This window comes from Choloepus didactylus, chromosome 12, assembly GCF_015220235.1.
Source record: "Choloepus didactylus isolate mChoDid1 chromosome 12, mChoDid1.pri, whole genome shotgun sequence".
NCBI classification, from domain to species: domain Eukaryota; kingdom Metazoa; phylum Chordata; class Mammalia; order Pilosa; family Megalonychidae; genus Choloepus; species Choloepus didactylus.
Window position 1 is genome coordinate 71,694,595 of NC_051318.1, and position 16,303 is coordinate 71,710,897.

Sequence of the window (16,303 nt, forward strand, 5' to 3'; positions counted from 1 at the left end):
CAGGCACAATCCTGAGGGAGGAGGGGCCAGTGGTACTGGGAACCAGAAGGGAGAACTGCAGTTGCAGCACTGATTAACAAACTCAAACTAATGAACAAAAACTCCAACTATAGATAAACTGAGACTTGACATTAGAGAATCTAGGAGCAATCAGCCCAGCAGAGAGGAGATAGGGCTAGCAAAAACAGCAAAAATAAATAAATAAATAAATAAAATAAAAACAGAGACTTTTTGGAGTTGGGGTGAACATAATACAGAGAAGGGAGAGGTTAAAAGAGAATCAGGGCAAGGTGGGGCAAGATGGTGGATTGGTGAGGTATATGTTTTAGTTACTCCTCCAGGAAAGTAGGTAAAAAGCCAGGAACTGCGTGGACTGGACACCGCAGAGCAATCTGACTTTGGGCATACTTCATACAACACTCATGAAAACGTGGAACTGCTGAGATCAGCGAAATCTGTAAGTTTTTGCGGCCAGGGGACCCGCGCCCCTCCCTGCCAGGCTCAGTCCCGTGGGAGGAGGGGCTGCCAGCTCTGGGAAGGAGAAGGGAGAACTGCAGTGGCATCCCTTATCGGAATCTCATTCTACTGATCCAAACTCCAACCATAGATAGACTGAGACCAGACACCAGAGAATCTGAAAGCAGCCAGCCCAGCAGAGAGGAGACAGGCATAGCAAAAAACAGCAAGACAAACTCAAAAATAAAAGTGGATGCTTTTTGGAGTTCTGGTGAACATAGAAAGGAGAAGGGCAGAGCAGAGCTCAGGCCCTGCAGGGTCATTTGCAAAACCCAAAGAAAAACTGATCTCTCTGCCCCCGGGATCTTTCCTTAATAGCCCTAATTGCTTTGTCTCTTAGCATTTCAATAACGCATTAGATCTGCCAGGACGGCCCCCCTTTTTTTTTTCTTTTTCTTAATCTTTTTTTCATTTTCTAAAACAATTACTCTAAGAAGCCCAATACAGAAAGCCTCAAAGACTTGCAATTTGGGCAGGTCAAGACAAGAGCAGAACTGAGAGCTCTGAGACAAAAGGCAATAATCCAGTGGCTGAGAAAATTCACTAAACACCACAACTTCCCAAGAAAAGGGGGGCATCCTCTCACAGCCATCATCCTGGTGGACAGGAAACACTCCTGCCCGTCACTGGCCCCATAGCCCAGAGCTGCCCCAGACAACCCAGTGTGACGGAAGTGCTTCAAATAACACGCATACACCACAAAATTAGGCATGGACATTAGCCTTCCCTGCACCCTCAGCTGGTTGTCCCAGAGTTGGGAAGGTGGAGCAGCATGAATTAACAAGCCCCATTCAGACATCATTTCAGCAGACTGGGAGCCTCCCTACACAGAAGGGCAGTCCAGAACCACCCTGGGGGGACGGCACTCACCTGTGACATAGCACAGTCATCCCTCAACAGAGGACCAGGGGGTGCACGGCCTGGAAGAGGGACCCATTCACAAGTCTCAGGGGCCACACGCCAATACCAAGGACTTGTGGGTCAGTGGCAGAGACAAACTGTGGCAGGACTGAACTGAAGGATTAGACTATTGCAGCAGCTTTAAAACTCCAGGAACACCAGGGAGATTTGGTTGTTAGAGCCACCCCCCTCCAGACCGCCCAGACACATGCCCCTTATACAGGGAGGGCAACACGAACTACACACGCAAGCTTGGTACACCAACTGGACCCCACAAGACTTACTCCCTCACTCACCACAGAGGCAAAGCGGGGGAGAACTGGCTTGAGGGGAACAGGTGGCTCGCAGATGCCACCTGCTGATTAGTCACGGAAAGTGTACTCCATGAAGCTGTAGACCTGACAAATTAGAGATAGGGATTTCAATTGGTCTACAAATCCGAAAAGAACCCTACCAAGTTAAGCAAATGCCAAGAGGTCAAAACCAACATAAATTTTAAAGCATATGAAAAAACCAGAAGATATGGATAACCCAAGCCCAAGCACCCAAATCAAAAGGTCAGAAGAAATACAGTACTTAGAGCAACTAATTAAAGAACTACAGATGAACGATGAGACCATGGCACGGGATATAAAGGACATCAAGAAGAGCATGGAACAGGATATAAAGGACATCAAGAAGACCCTAGAAGAGCATAAAGAAGACACTGCAAGACTAAATAAAAAAATAGATGATCTTACGGAAATTAAAGAAACTGTTGACCAACTTAAAAAGATTCTGGATACTCATAGTACAAGACTAGAGGAAGTTGAACAAGCAATCAGTGACCTGGAAGATGGCAGAATGGAAAATAAAAGCACAAAAGAAAGAATGGGGAAAAATCAAAAAAATCGAAATGGACCTCAGGGATTTGATAGATAATATAAAACGTCCAAATATAAGACTCATTGGTGTCCCAGAAGGAGAAGAAAAGGGTAAAGGTCTAGAAAGAGTATTCAAAGAAATTGTTGGGGAAAACTTCCCAAATCTTCTGAACACCATAAATACACAAATCATAAATGCTCAGCAAACTCCAAATAGAATAAATCCAAAAAAACCCACTCGGACACATATTCTGATCACACTGTCAAACACGGAAGGGAAGGAGCAAGTTCTGAAAGCAGCAAGAGAAAAGCAATTCACCACATACAAAGGAAACAGCATATGAGTAAGTAGTGACTACTCAGCAGCCACCATGGAAGCAAGAAGGCAGTGACACGACATATTTAAAACTCTGAGTGAGAAAAATTTCCAACCAAGAATACTTTATCCAGCAAAGCTCTCCTTCAAATTTGAGGGAGAGCTTAAATTTTTCACAGACAAACAAATGCTGAGAGAATATGCTAACAAGAGGCCTGCCCTACTGGAGATACTAAAGGGAGCCCTACAGACAGAGAAACAAAGAAAGGAGAGAGAGACATGGAGAAAGGTTCAGTACTAAAGAGATTCGGTATGGGTACATTAAAGGATATTAATAGAGAGAGGGAAAAATATATACGACAAACATAAACCAAAGGATAAGATGGCTGATTCAAGAAATGCCTTCACGGTTATAATGTTGAATGTAAATGGATTAAACTCATGAATTAAAAGGTATAGATTTACAGAATGGATCAAAAAAAAAATGAACCATCAATATGCTGCATACAAGACACTCATCTTAGACACAGGGACACAAAGAAATTGAAAGCAAAAGGATGGAAAAAATATTTCATGCCAGCTACAGCCAAAAGAAAGCAGCTGTAGCAATATTAATCTCAGATAAAATAGACTTTAAATGCAGGGATGTTTTGAGAAACAAAGAAGGTCACTACATACTAATAAAAGGGGCAATTCAACAAGAAGAAATAACAATCATAAATGTTTATGCAGCCAATCAAGGTGCCACAAAATACATGAGAGAAACACTGGCAAAACTAAAGGAAGCAATTGATGTTTCCACAATAATTGTGGGAGACCTCAACACATCACTCTCTCCTATAGATAGATCAACCAGACAGAAGACCAATAAGGAAATTGAAAACCTAAACAATCTGATAAATGAATTGGATTTAACAGACATATATCGAACATTACATCCCAAATCACCAGGATACACATACTTCTCTAGTGCTCATAGGACTTTCTCCAGAATAGATCATACGCTGGGACATAAAGCAAGGCTCAATAAATTTAAAAAGACTGAAATTATTCAAAGCACATTCTCTGACCACAATGGAATACAATTAGAAGTCAATAACCCTAAGAGACTTAGAAAATTCACAAATGCCTGGAGGTTAAACAACACACTCCTAAACAATCAGTGGGTTAAAGAAGAAATAGCAAGAGAAATTGCTAAATATATACAGATGAATGAAAATGAGAACACAACATACCAAAACCTATGGGATTCAGCAAAAGTGGTACTGAGGGGGAAATTTATAGCACTAAATGCATATATTAAAAAGGAAGAAAGAGCAAAAATCAAAGAACTAATGGATCAACTGAAAAAGCTAAAAAATGAACAGCAAACCAATCCTAAACCAAGTAGAAGAAAAGAAATAACAAGGATTAAAGCTGAAATAAATGACATAGAGAACAAAAAAACAATAGAGAGCATAAAGAACACCAAAAGTTGGTTCTTTGAGAAGTTCAACAAGATTGACAAACCCCTAGCTAGACTGACAAAATCAAAAAGAGAGAAGACCCATATAAACAAAATAATGAATGAGAAAGGTGACATTACTGCAGATCCCGAAGAAATTAAAAAAAATATAAGAGGGTACTATGAACAACTGTATGGCAACAAACTGGATAATGTGGAGGAAATGGACAATTTTCTGGAAACATATGAACAACCTAGACTGACCAGAGAAGAAACAAAAGACCTCAACCAACCAATCACAATCAAAGAGATCCAATCAGTCATCAAAAATCTTCCCACAAATAAATGCCCAGGGCCAGATGGCTTCATAGGAGAATTCTACCAAACTTTCCAAAAAAGAACTGACACCAATCTTACTTAAACTCTTTCAAAACATTGAAGAAAATGGAACACTACCTAACTCATTTTATGAAGCTAACATCAATCTAATACCAAAACCAGGCAAAGATGCTACAAAAAAGGAAAACTACCGGCCAATCTCCCTAATGAATATAGATGTAAAAATCCTCAACAAAATACTTGCAAATTGAATCCAAAGACACATTAAAAAAATCATACACCATGACCAAGTGGGGTTCATTCCAGGCATGCAAGGATGGTTCAACATAAGAAAATCAATCAATGTATTACGACACATTAACAAATCAAAAGGGAAAACTCAAATGATCATCTCAGTAGATGCTGAAAAAGCATTTGACAAAATACAACATGCGTTTTTTTTTTATTAAATTCAGTTTTATTGAAATACGTTCACACACCATACAATCATCCATGATATACAATCCACTGTCCACAGTATGATAACATAGTTATGCGTTCATCACCACAATCTATCTCTGAACATTTTCCTTACATCAGAAAGAACCAGAACAAGAATGAAAAATAAAAGTGAAAAAAGAACACCCAAATCATCCCCCCATCTCACCCCATTTGTCCTTTAGTTTTTATCCCCATTCCTCCACTCATCCATACACTAGATAAAGGGGGTGTGATCTACAAGGTCTTCACAATCACACTTTCACTCCTTGTAATCTACATTATTATATAATTTTCTTCAGGAGTCCAGACTGCTGGGTTGGAGTTTGGTAGTTTCAGGTATTTACTTCTAGCTATTCCAATACATTAAAGCCTAAGAGGTGTTATCTATATAGTGCATAAGAATGTCCACCAGAGTGACCTCTTGACTCCATTTGGAATCTCTCAGCCACTGAAACTATTTCGTCTCATTTTGCATCCCCCTTTTGGTCAAGAAGATACACTCAGTCCCACGATGCCGGGTCCACATTCATCGCCAGGAGTCATACTCTGTGTTGCCAGGGAGATTTACACCCCTGGGAGTCAGGTCCCACGTAGGGGGGAGGGCAGTGAGTTCACCTGTCGAGATGGCTCAGTTAGAGACAGAGAGGGCCACATCTAAGCAACAAAGAGGTACTCAAGGGGACACTCTTAGGCACCATTACATACAAGTTTAGACTCTCCTTTGTGGTAATGAGCTTCATAAGGGCAAGTCCCAAGCTCGAGGGCTCAGCACATCAAACCACCAGTCCCAATGTTTGTGACAACATCAACACCAGTCCAGGTGAGGATGTCCAACACATCTGCACCTTCCCCCAGATCCTCGGGGCTGGGGAGGGGGAGGCTGTAAATATATTTTTTATTATCTGCCCAAATTACTCTAGGATGCATCACTATTTCATGCCAGCCTATACTAATGTACCGTATCTCACTTCCTATTCAAAGTTCCATGCAATTGTGGTGTTTGAACAAAGTGACTGTAGAGTTGTACCGTTTAGAAAATTTAGATCCTGTACCAAATAGATATCTCTTCCCTTGGTCTCGTATGAAAGTTGAAGTTTTACAACACAATCAGTTTCAACCTTTACCCTTTGGCCTGGCTTGCCCTGGTCTTAACCAGACCTGCTTCATTCATATCACTAATTGAAGTCTGGGCTCTTTTTTAGCTTTTTTTTTTTTTTTTTTTTGACAGTGGCTGTATGCACTAATACTGACATTCATATCTGCCGAGCTCTAGCTCTGAGTTTCAGGTGTCTCAGAGATATGCATTGCTCCAGAGACCAATCAGGTTATACGCTAGGGGATCAGCATCTCAAAGTTTAGAGACAGGCCTTAGAATTCAGGGATAGAGTTAACTGCTGTAAGAGCTTACAATCTAGGGACTATTACAATTATTGTGTCCACATTAGGCTATGTTCTAAGATTCAATTCTGAGTTTACACATTGTAGTTAGTCCATATTGGTGAGGCATCATCCCTCTCACCATGTTTTCTCCAACACTTTTACTCCTATATATATATTTTCCTACAATTTTATACAGTTATGTTCACATACAATACATTTATCCACAGTGTACAATCAGTTGTTCATGGTATCATCATAAAGTTGTACATTTATCACCACAATCAGCACTTGAACATACTGATTACTACAAGAAAAATTGTTTTTTTTTTTAGCAATAAGAAAAAATAATAAAAAGAAAAATAACATGTCATACAATACAATATACTACTAAGGACAACAAATACCACCACTACCAAGAATCCCATATTTCTCCCCTATATCCCTCTCTCACATACATTTAGCATTGGCATATTGCCTTTATTACATTTAACGGAGGTATATTACAATGTTACTGTTGAGCATAGACTCCAGTTTGCTTTGATTATGTTTTTTCCTGAATACCATCCCTTTTTCAAATTTCTACATGGTTGATGTTCATTTGCTTTCCCACATACAAAAACATTTTTATATTTGTATATTTAGTAACAGTCATTGGCCACTCCAGTTTTTGCCACGTTATACAATCCCAGTGTTTATCATCTATCTTTACCTCTGGTGTCATACATTCTCCTATCCCACCTGTTTCAGCTTTACTCACAGACATCTTTGTCCAGTGTACTTACAATACCATGCTACCATCACACAGTATTATGCTATCTATTTCTGGATCTATGCAATCAATCCTAAACATTCTGTAGTCCTTCAGCATGAAATGGCTGATCTCTGCCCTCTTTCTATCTCCTGGTCGCCTGTGTTGTCAGCTTTTAACTCCCAAAGTTTGTTCATTAATGTCTGTTCATATTAGTGAGACCATACAGAATCTGTCCTCTTGTTTCTGGCTAACTTCATGCAACATAATGTCCTCAAGGTTCATCCACATTATTACATGATCCATGTCTTTGTTCTGTCTTACAGCTGCATAATATTCCATCATGTGTATATACCACAGTTTGTTTATCCACTCATCCTTTGATGGACATTTGGGCTGTTTCCATCTCTTGGCAATTGTGAATAATGCTGCAATAAACATTGGTTTACAAATGTCTGTTTGTGTCTTAAGTTTCAGTTCCTCTGAGTATATACCCATCAATGGAATAGCTGGGTCATATGGCAAATCTATATTTAGCTTCCTGAGGAAACTCCACACTGTCTTCCAGAGTGGTTGCACCATTCTACATTCCCACCAACAATGAATAAGTGTGCCTCTTTCTCCACATCCTCTCCAGCACTTGTCATTTTCTGTTTTTTGGATAATGGCCATTCTGGTAGGTGTGAGATGATATCTCATTGTGGTTTTGATTTGCATTTCCTTAACAGCTAGTGAAGTTGAGCATTTTTTCATATGCTTTTGAGCCATTTGTATTTCCTCTTCAGAAAAATGTCTGTTCATGTCTTTTGCCCATTTTTTAATTGGATTGTTTGTCTTTCTGTTATTGAGATGCAGGGTTCCTTTCTATATTCGGGATATTAAACCCTTATCTGATATGTGGTTTCCAAATATCATCTCCCATTGTGTAGGTTGCCTTTTTACTTTTCTGACAAAGTCCTTTGATGTACAAAAGTGTTTAATTTTGAGGAGATCCCATTTGTCTATTTGTTCTTTGGTTGCTCGTGCCTTGGGTGTGAGGTCTAAGAAACCACCTCCTTTCACAAGATCTTTAAGATATTGCCCTACATTTTCTTCTAAGAGTTTTATGGTCTTGGTGCTAATGTTTAGATCTGTGATCCACTTTGAGTTAATTTTGGTATAAGGTATGAGATGGATATCCTCTTTCATTCTTTTGGAAATGGATATCCAGTTCTCCAAACACCATTTATTGAACAGGCTGCTCTTTCCCAGTTGCTTCGGCTTCACTGCCTTATCAAAGATCAGTTGTCCATTAGATGTAAGGGTCTACTTCTGAACACTCAATTCGATTCCATTGATGAGTATATCTGTCCTTATGTCAGTACCATGATGTTTTGAGCACTGTAGCTTTGTAATATGCTTCAAAGTCAGGTAGTGTGAGACCTCCCACTTCATTCCTCTTTCTCAAGACATTTTTGGCTATTCGGGGCACCTTACCCTTCCAAATAAATTTAGTTATTGGTTTTTCTATTTCTGTAAAGTAAGTTGTTGGGATTTGAATTGATATTGCATTGAATCTGTAGATCAGTTTAGGTAAAATTGCCATCTTAAATATATTTAGTCTTCCAATCCATGAACATGGTATGTTCTTCCATTTTTTCAGGTCTTGTTCAATTTCTTTTAGCAGTTTCTTATAGTTTTCTATGTAAAGTTCTTTTGTGTCCTTGGTTAAGTTTATTCCTACATACTTGAGTCTTTTGGCTGCTATTGTAAATGGGATTTTTTTCTTGATTTCCTCATCTTGTTGCACATTACTTGTGTATAGGAACACTACAGATTTTTGCGTGTTGATCTTGTAGCCTGATACTTTGCTGTATTCATTGACTAGTACTAGTAGCTCTGCTGTAGATTTTTCTGGATTTCCTACATATAGAATCATGTCATCTGCAAATAGTGAAAGTTTTACTTCTTCCTCTCCAATTTGGATGCCTTTTATTTCTTTTTCTTGCCTAATTGCTCTAGCTAGAACTTCCAGCACAATGTTGAATAACAATGGTGATAGTGGGCATCCCTGTCTTGTTCCTGATCTTAGAGGAAAAGCTTTCAGTCTCTCCCCATTGAGTGTGATGTTAGCTGTGGGTTTTTCATATATTGCCTTTATCATATTGAAAAAGTTCCCTTCTATTCCTATCCTTTGAAGTGTTTTCATCAGGAAAGGATGTTGAATTTTGTCAAATGCCTTTTCTGCATCAATCGAGATGATCATGTGGTTCTTCTGCTTTGATTTATTGATGTGGTGTATTACATTAATTGATTTTCTTCTGTTGAACCAGCCTTGCATACCTGGAATAAATCCCACCTGGTCGTGGTGTATAATTCTTTCAATGTGCTGCTGGATTTGATTTGTGAGTATTTTGTTGAGGATTTTTGCGTCTATATTCATTAAAGAAATTGGTCTATAATTTTCTTGTTTTGTAGTATCTTTGCCTGGTTTTTGTATTAGGGTGATGATGGCTTCATAGAAAGAGTTAGGTAGCTTTCCCTCGTCTTCAATTTTTTTGAAGAGATTGAGCAGGATTGGTACTAATTCGTTCTTGAATGCTTGGTAGAATTCACATGTGAAACCATCTGGTCCTGGGCTTTTCCTTTTTGGGAGCTTTTTGATGACTGACTCCATCTCTTTACTTGTGATTGGTTTGTTGAGGTCATCTATTTTTTCTTGAGTTAATGTTGGTTGTTTATGCTTTTCTAGGAAGTTGTCCATTTCATCTATGTTGTCTAGTTTATTAGCATATAGTTGCTCATAGTATCCTCTCATTATCTCCTTAACTTCTGCAGAGTCAGCAGTTATATTTCCTTTCCCATTTCTGATTGCATTTATTTGCATTTGCTCTCTTTTTTTTTTTTTTTTTTTTTTTTTTTGTTAGCCTAGCCAGTGGTCCATAGATTTTATTAATTTTCTCAAAGAACCTACTTCCGGTGTTGTTGATTCTCTCTATTGTTTTCCTGTTCTCAATTGCATTTATTTCTGCCCTTCTGCTTGCTTTGTGGTTAGTTTGCTATTCTTTCTCTAATTCCTCCAGGTGAGCAGTTAACTCTTCAATTTTTGCTCTCTCTTCTCTTTTAATATAGGCATTTAGGGCAATAAATTTCCCTCGCGTCACCGCCTTTGCTGCATCCCATAAGTTTTGATAAGTTGTGTTTTCATTGTCATTTGCCTCGAGGTATTTACTAATTTCTCTTGTAATGTCTTTCTTTACCCACTGGATTTCTAAGAGGGTGTTGTTTAGCCTCCATATGTTTGTGAATTTTATGACCTTCTGCCTTTTATTTATTTCCAACTTCATTCCATTGTGCTCTGAGAAGGTGTTTTGTATAATATCAATATTTTTAAATTTGTTGACACTTGCTTTGTGACCCAACATGTGGTCTATCCTAGAGAATGTTCCATTAGCACTTGAGAAAAAAGTTTATCCTGCTGTTGTTGGATGTAGTGTTCTATAAATGTCTGTCAAGTCTAGTTCATTTATCATACAATTCAACATCTCTGTTTCTTTAGTGATCCTCTGTCTAGATGTTCTATCCATTGATGAGAGTGGTGTATTGAAGCCTCCAACTATTATTGTAGAGGAATCTATTTCTCCTTTCAGTGATCGCAGTCTTTGCCTCATGAATTTTGGGGCATTCTGGCTTGGTGCTTAAATATTTATGACTGTTATGTTTTCTTGATGAATTGACCCTTTTATTAATATATAGTGTTCTTCTTTGCCTCTTTTAATTGTTTCGCTTTAGAAGGCTAACTTGTCTGATATTAATATAGCTAATCCCACTTTTTTCTGGTTGTTGTTTGCATGAAATATCTTTTTCCAACCTTTCACTTTCAGTCTATGTTTGTCCTTGTGTCTAAAGTGAGTTTCTTGTAGACAGCATATAGATGGGTCCTGTTTTTTAATCCATTCTGCAAGTCTGTGTCTTTTTATTAGGGAGTTTAATCCATTTACATTTAGTGTTATTACTGTAAGGGCAGTACTTTCTACTACCATTTTGTTTTTTGGAATTTATATGTCATATCTTATTTTTTCCTCTCCTTTTACCTTTCCTGATAATCTTCATTTCTGCACTCTTCTCCAACTCTCTCTCTCCTGTCTTTTCCTACCAGCATATAGCACTCCCTTTAGTATTTCTTGTAGCGCCGGTCTCTTATTCACAAACTCTCTCAGTGTTCATTTGTCTGAAAATGTTTTAATCTCTCCCTCATTTTTGAAGGAACGTTTTGCTGGATATAGAATTCTTGGCTGGCAGTTTTTCTCTTTCAGTACCTTAAATATATCATGCCACTGTCTTCTTGCCTCCATGGTTTCTGCAGAGAAATCTGTACATTGTCTTATTGACCTTCCCTTGTATGTGATGGATTGCTTTTCTCTTGCTGCTTTCAGAATCCTCTCTTTGTCTTTGACATTGGACAATCTGACCAGTAAGTGTCTTGGATTAGGTCTATTGGGATCTATTCTATTTGGGGTATGTTGTACTTCTTGCATCTCTAATTTTCTGTCTTTTATAAGAGTTGGGAAATTTTCAGTGAATATGTCTTCTATTACTCTTTCTGCCCCTTTTCCCCTCTCTTCTCCTTCTGGGATACCCATAACATGTATATTTGTGTGTTTCATGTTGTCACTCAGCTCCCTAAGATCCTGCTCATATTTTTCCATTTTTTTCACCATCTCTTCTTTTGTGTGTATGAATTCGAATGACCTGTCTTCCAGTTCACTGACCCTTTCTTCTGCCTCTTCAAATCTACTGTTGTGTCCCTCCATTGTGTTTTTCATCTCCTCCATTGTGGCCTTCATTCCCATGAGTTCTGCCATTTGTTTTTTTAAGTTTATGAATTCTTCTTTATGGTCAGCCAGTGTCTTCTTTATATCCTTCAGCTCTTTTGCTATATCTTCCTTCATTTCATCAAATTTATTTAGCATTAGTTGCCTCCACTCCTGTGTCTCAGCTGAGCTATTAGTTTGTTCCTTTGGCTGGTCCATGTTTTCGTGTTTCCTGGTATGGCTTGTTATCTTAAGTTGTCCAGGCATCTGATTTTCTTGATTAGTTTATTTTGGAGCTTGTTTTCTGTCTTTTACCTAGTGGTTTTCTTGTTGGTTGGCTTTGTTCTCTGGCCTCTGTTATTCAGTTCAACTTATTCTAGACCTCTAACTTTGGTTCTATTTAGTTGATCAGAATTTTTCCCCTCTTGTTTTTTCTGTTTCTTGCTCTGCCTCTATGTAACCTTTTTGTGAGTGGGTCTCCTCAGATATGGTCGACCCTAGTCAGGTTTTCCCAGTCTAGTGAGGCCCAGGTCTCATTGGGGGGGTATGGAGTTTTCCTGAGAATGAGACCCTCCTATGAGGCCTTTAGAATTGGTGCTTTTCCTCTCCTGTGCAGCAGGTGGCGCTGGCCAGCCCGCAGCTTCCCCACCAGTGTAAAGAGGTGTGGAGACTTTAGTTCTCCTGGTGACTCTGATCCTGTCAGGGGCATGGCTGACTGAAGCCAGAATCTGAATTCCAGCCCCTGGGGTCTGAATTCCCAGAAGGAGAACTGCCAGTTCAGCTGCACCTCCCTCCACTCTCTCAATCCTCAGAACTCCAGTTGTCTCTCAGGGGCACTATTCCCTTCTCCCCTCTCCTCTTTGGGGCCTCTCCAGGTAGATTCCTTGGTCAGGCTGAATTGCCAATTAAAGACGGTGGTGGAGGCCTTCAGCAGTGAATACGGAACTCAAAGACATGGTGGGTACTCTGTCTCCCCCAAGCCCAGCCTTGTCCCTCAACCTGGGCTTTCCAATAGAAAATAACCACATATGTTACTTTTAGATTAAAAAAAAAAAACACTAGAAAAGAAATCAAGAAAAAGAAAAAAGGAAAAAAAAAAAAAAGAGAGTATCTTTTAAAAGTCTTTCCCCAGCCTGGAAGTTTTGTCAGTGTCAGAATAGAGCATTTAAAGATATGCTTTGGGCTATTGTCTGATAATTACTCTCCAACTGCTTCAGTTCTGCCCCTGCTGGGGGCTATTGAAATGCAAAAAGATAAGGGATCAGTGAGAAGCCAGAAGGGACAAAATGTAGGGGAAAAAAAATAGCTTTTTTGGAGTCTGGGAATGGATGCCCGCTTTTACGTGCCCCCACTTCTTGGAGCCCAGCCCTTCTTTAGCACCCCAGCTCCCAAAGTTAGTTAATTAATTTGTTAATTAATTCTGCACTTGAGGCTGGGTTCAGCCTCCCTTCTTGCCCTCAGCAGATTGCTGTTTTTTGTTTTTTTTTTTTCAGGGAGCTGGAAGCAAGACAGTCTGTGAGGTCTGGGTGGGGAGGGATGCCAGACCCGTGCTCCGGGGAACTTACAATGTTCACTGCAATCTCAGCTTTTCCTCCAATTACAACTTTGTGTCCAATGTGTGACTTGTTACTGGAGACCCCAAAAACACTGTTTCATATAGTTCTTGGGTAATTGCCAGCTGCTCTAGGGGAGAGATGAAATTCTGTTCCTCACCATTCCACCATCTTGCCCGGCCTCCAATTCTATTGGTTCCAACATGCATTTTTGATAAAAACACTTCAAAAGTTAGGAATTGAAGGAAACTTCCTCAATATGATAAAGAGCATATATGAAAAACCCACAGCCAGCATAGTACTCAATAGTGAGAGACTGAAAGCCTTTCCCCTAAGATCAGGAACAAGACAAGGATGCCCGCTATCTCCACTGCTATTCAACATTGTGCTAGAAGTGCTAGCATCCGGTGAGACAAAGAAATAAAGGCATCCAAATTGGAAAGGAAGAAGTAAAACTGTCATTGTTTGCAGATGATATGATCTTATATGTGCAAAACCCCGAGAAATCAACGATACAGCTACTAGAGCTAATAAACAAATTCAGCAATGTAGCAGGATACAAGATTAATGCATACAAGTCAGAAATGTTTCTATATGCTAGAAATGAACAAACTGAAGAGACACTCAAGAAAAAGATAACATTTTCAATAGCAACTGAAAAAATCAAGTACCTAGGAATAAACTTAACCAAAGATGTAAAAGACCTATACAAAGAAAACTACATAACTTTATTAAAAGAAATAGAAGGGGACCTTAAAAGATGGAAAAATATTCCATGTTCATGGATAGGAAGGCTAAATGTCATTAAGATGTCAATTCTACCCAAACTCATCTACAGATTCAATGCAATCCCAATCAAAATTCCATCAACCTACTTTGCAGACTTGGTAAAGCTAGTTATCAAATTTATTTGGAAAAGGAAGATGCCTTGAATTGCTAAAGACACTCTAAAAAAGAAAAAGCAAGTGAGAGGACTTACACTCCCTGACTTTGAAGCTTATTATAAAGCCACAGTTGTCAAAACAGCATGGTACTGGCACAAAGATAGACATATAGATCAATGGAATCGAATTGAGAATTCAGAGATAGACCCCCAGATCTATGGCCGACTGATTTTGATAAGGCCCACAAAGTCACTGAACTGGGTCATAAAGGTCTTTTCAACAAATGGGGCTGGGAGAGTTGGATATCCATATCCAAAAGAATGAAAGAGGACCCCTACCTCACCCCCTACACAAAAATTAACTCAAAATGGACCAAAGATCTCAATATAAAAGAAAGTACCATAAAACTCCTAGAAGATAATGTAGGAAAACATCTTCAAGACCTTGTATTAGGCAGACACTTCCTAGACTTTACACCCAAAGCACAAGCAACAAAAGAAAAAATAGATAAATGGGAACTCCTCAAGCTTAGAAGTTTCTGTACCTCAAAGGAATTTGTCAAAAAGGTGAAGAGGCAGCCAACTCAATGGGAAAAAATTTTGGAAACCGTGTATCTGACAAAGACTGATATCTTGCATATATAAAGAAATCCTACAACTCAATGACGATAGTACAGACTGGCCAATTATAAAATGGGCAAAAGATATGAAAAGACAGTTCTCTGAAGAGGAAATACAAATGGCCAAGAAACACATGAAAAAATGTTCAGCTTCACTAGCTATTAGAGAGATGCAAATTAAGACCACAATGAGATACCATCTCACACCGGTTAGAATGGCTGCCATTAAACAAACAGGAAACTACAAATGCTGGAGGGGATGTGGAGAAATTGGAACTCTTATTCATTGTTGGTGGGACTGTATAATGGTTCAGCCACTCTGGAAGTCAGTCTGGCAGTTCCTTAGAAAACTAGATATAGATATACACTTCGATCCAGCGATTGCACTTCTTGGTATATACCCGGAAGATCGGAGAGCAGTGACATGAACAGATATCTGCACGCCAATGTTCATAGCAGCATTATTCACAATTGCCAAGAAATGGAAACAATCCAAATGTCCTTCAACAGATGAGTGGATAAATAAAATGTGGTATATACACATGATGGAATACTACACGGCAGTTAGAAGGAACGATCTCGTGAAACATATGACAACATGGATGAACCTTGAAGACATAATGCTGAGCGAAATAAGCCAGGCACAAAAAGACAAATATTATATGCTACCACTAATGTGAACTTTGAAAAATGTAAAACGAATGGTTTATAATGTAGAATGTAGGGGAACTAGCGATAGAGAGCAATTAAGGAAGGGGGAACAATAATCCAAGAAGAACAGATAAGCTATCATGGCTAAATTTAATGTTCTGGGAATGCCCAGGAATGACTATGGTCTGTTAATTTCTGATGGGTATAATAGGACCAAGTTCACAGAAATGTTGCTATATTAGGTTACTTTCTTGGGGTAGAGTAAGAAAACGTTGGAAGTAAAGTAGTTATCTTAGGTTAGTTGTCTTTTTCTTACTCCCTTGTCATGGTCTCTTTGAAATGTTCTTTTATTGTATGTTTTTTTTTTATTTTTTTTTATTTTTCATACAGTTGATTTAGGAAAAAAAAGTTTAAAAAAAAAAAAACAAGAAAAAAATATGCAGATCCCCCTTGAGGAGCTGGTGGAGAATGGAGGGGTATTGGCCTGCCCTACCTCAATGGTTGCTAACATGCCCACAGACATAGGGGACTGGTAGTTTGATGGGTTGAGCCCTTTACCATAGGTTTTACCCTTGCGAAGATGGTTGCTGCAAAGGAGAGGCTAGGCCTCCCTATAATTGTGCCTAAGAGCCTCCTCCCAAATGCCTCTTTGTTGCTCAGATGTGGCCCTGTCTCTCTAGCTAAGCCAACTTGAAAGGTGAAATCACTGCCCTCCCCCCTACGTGGGATCAGACACCCAGGGTAGTGAATCTCCCTGGCAACGTGGATTATGACTCCCAGGGAGGAATGTAGACCCAGCATCGTGGGATGGAGAACG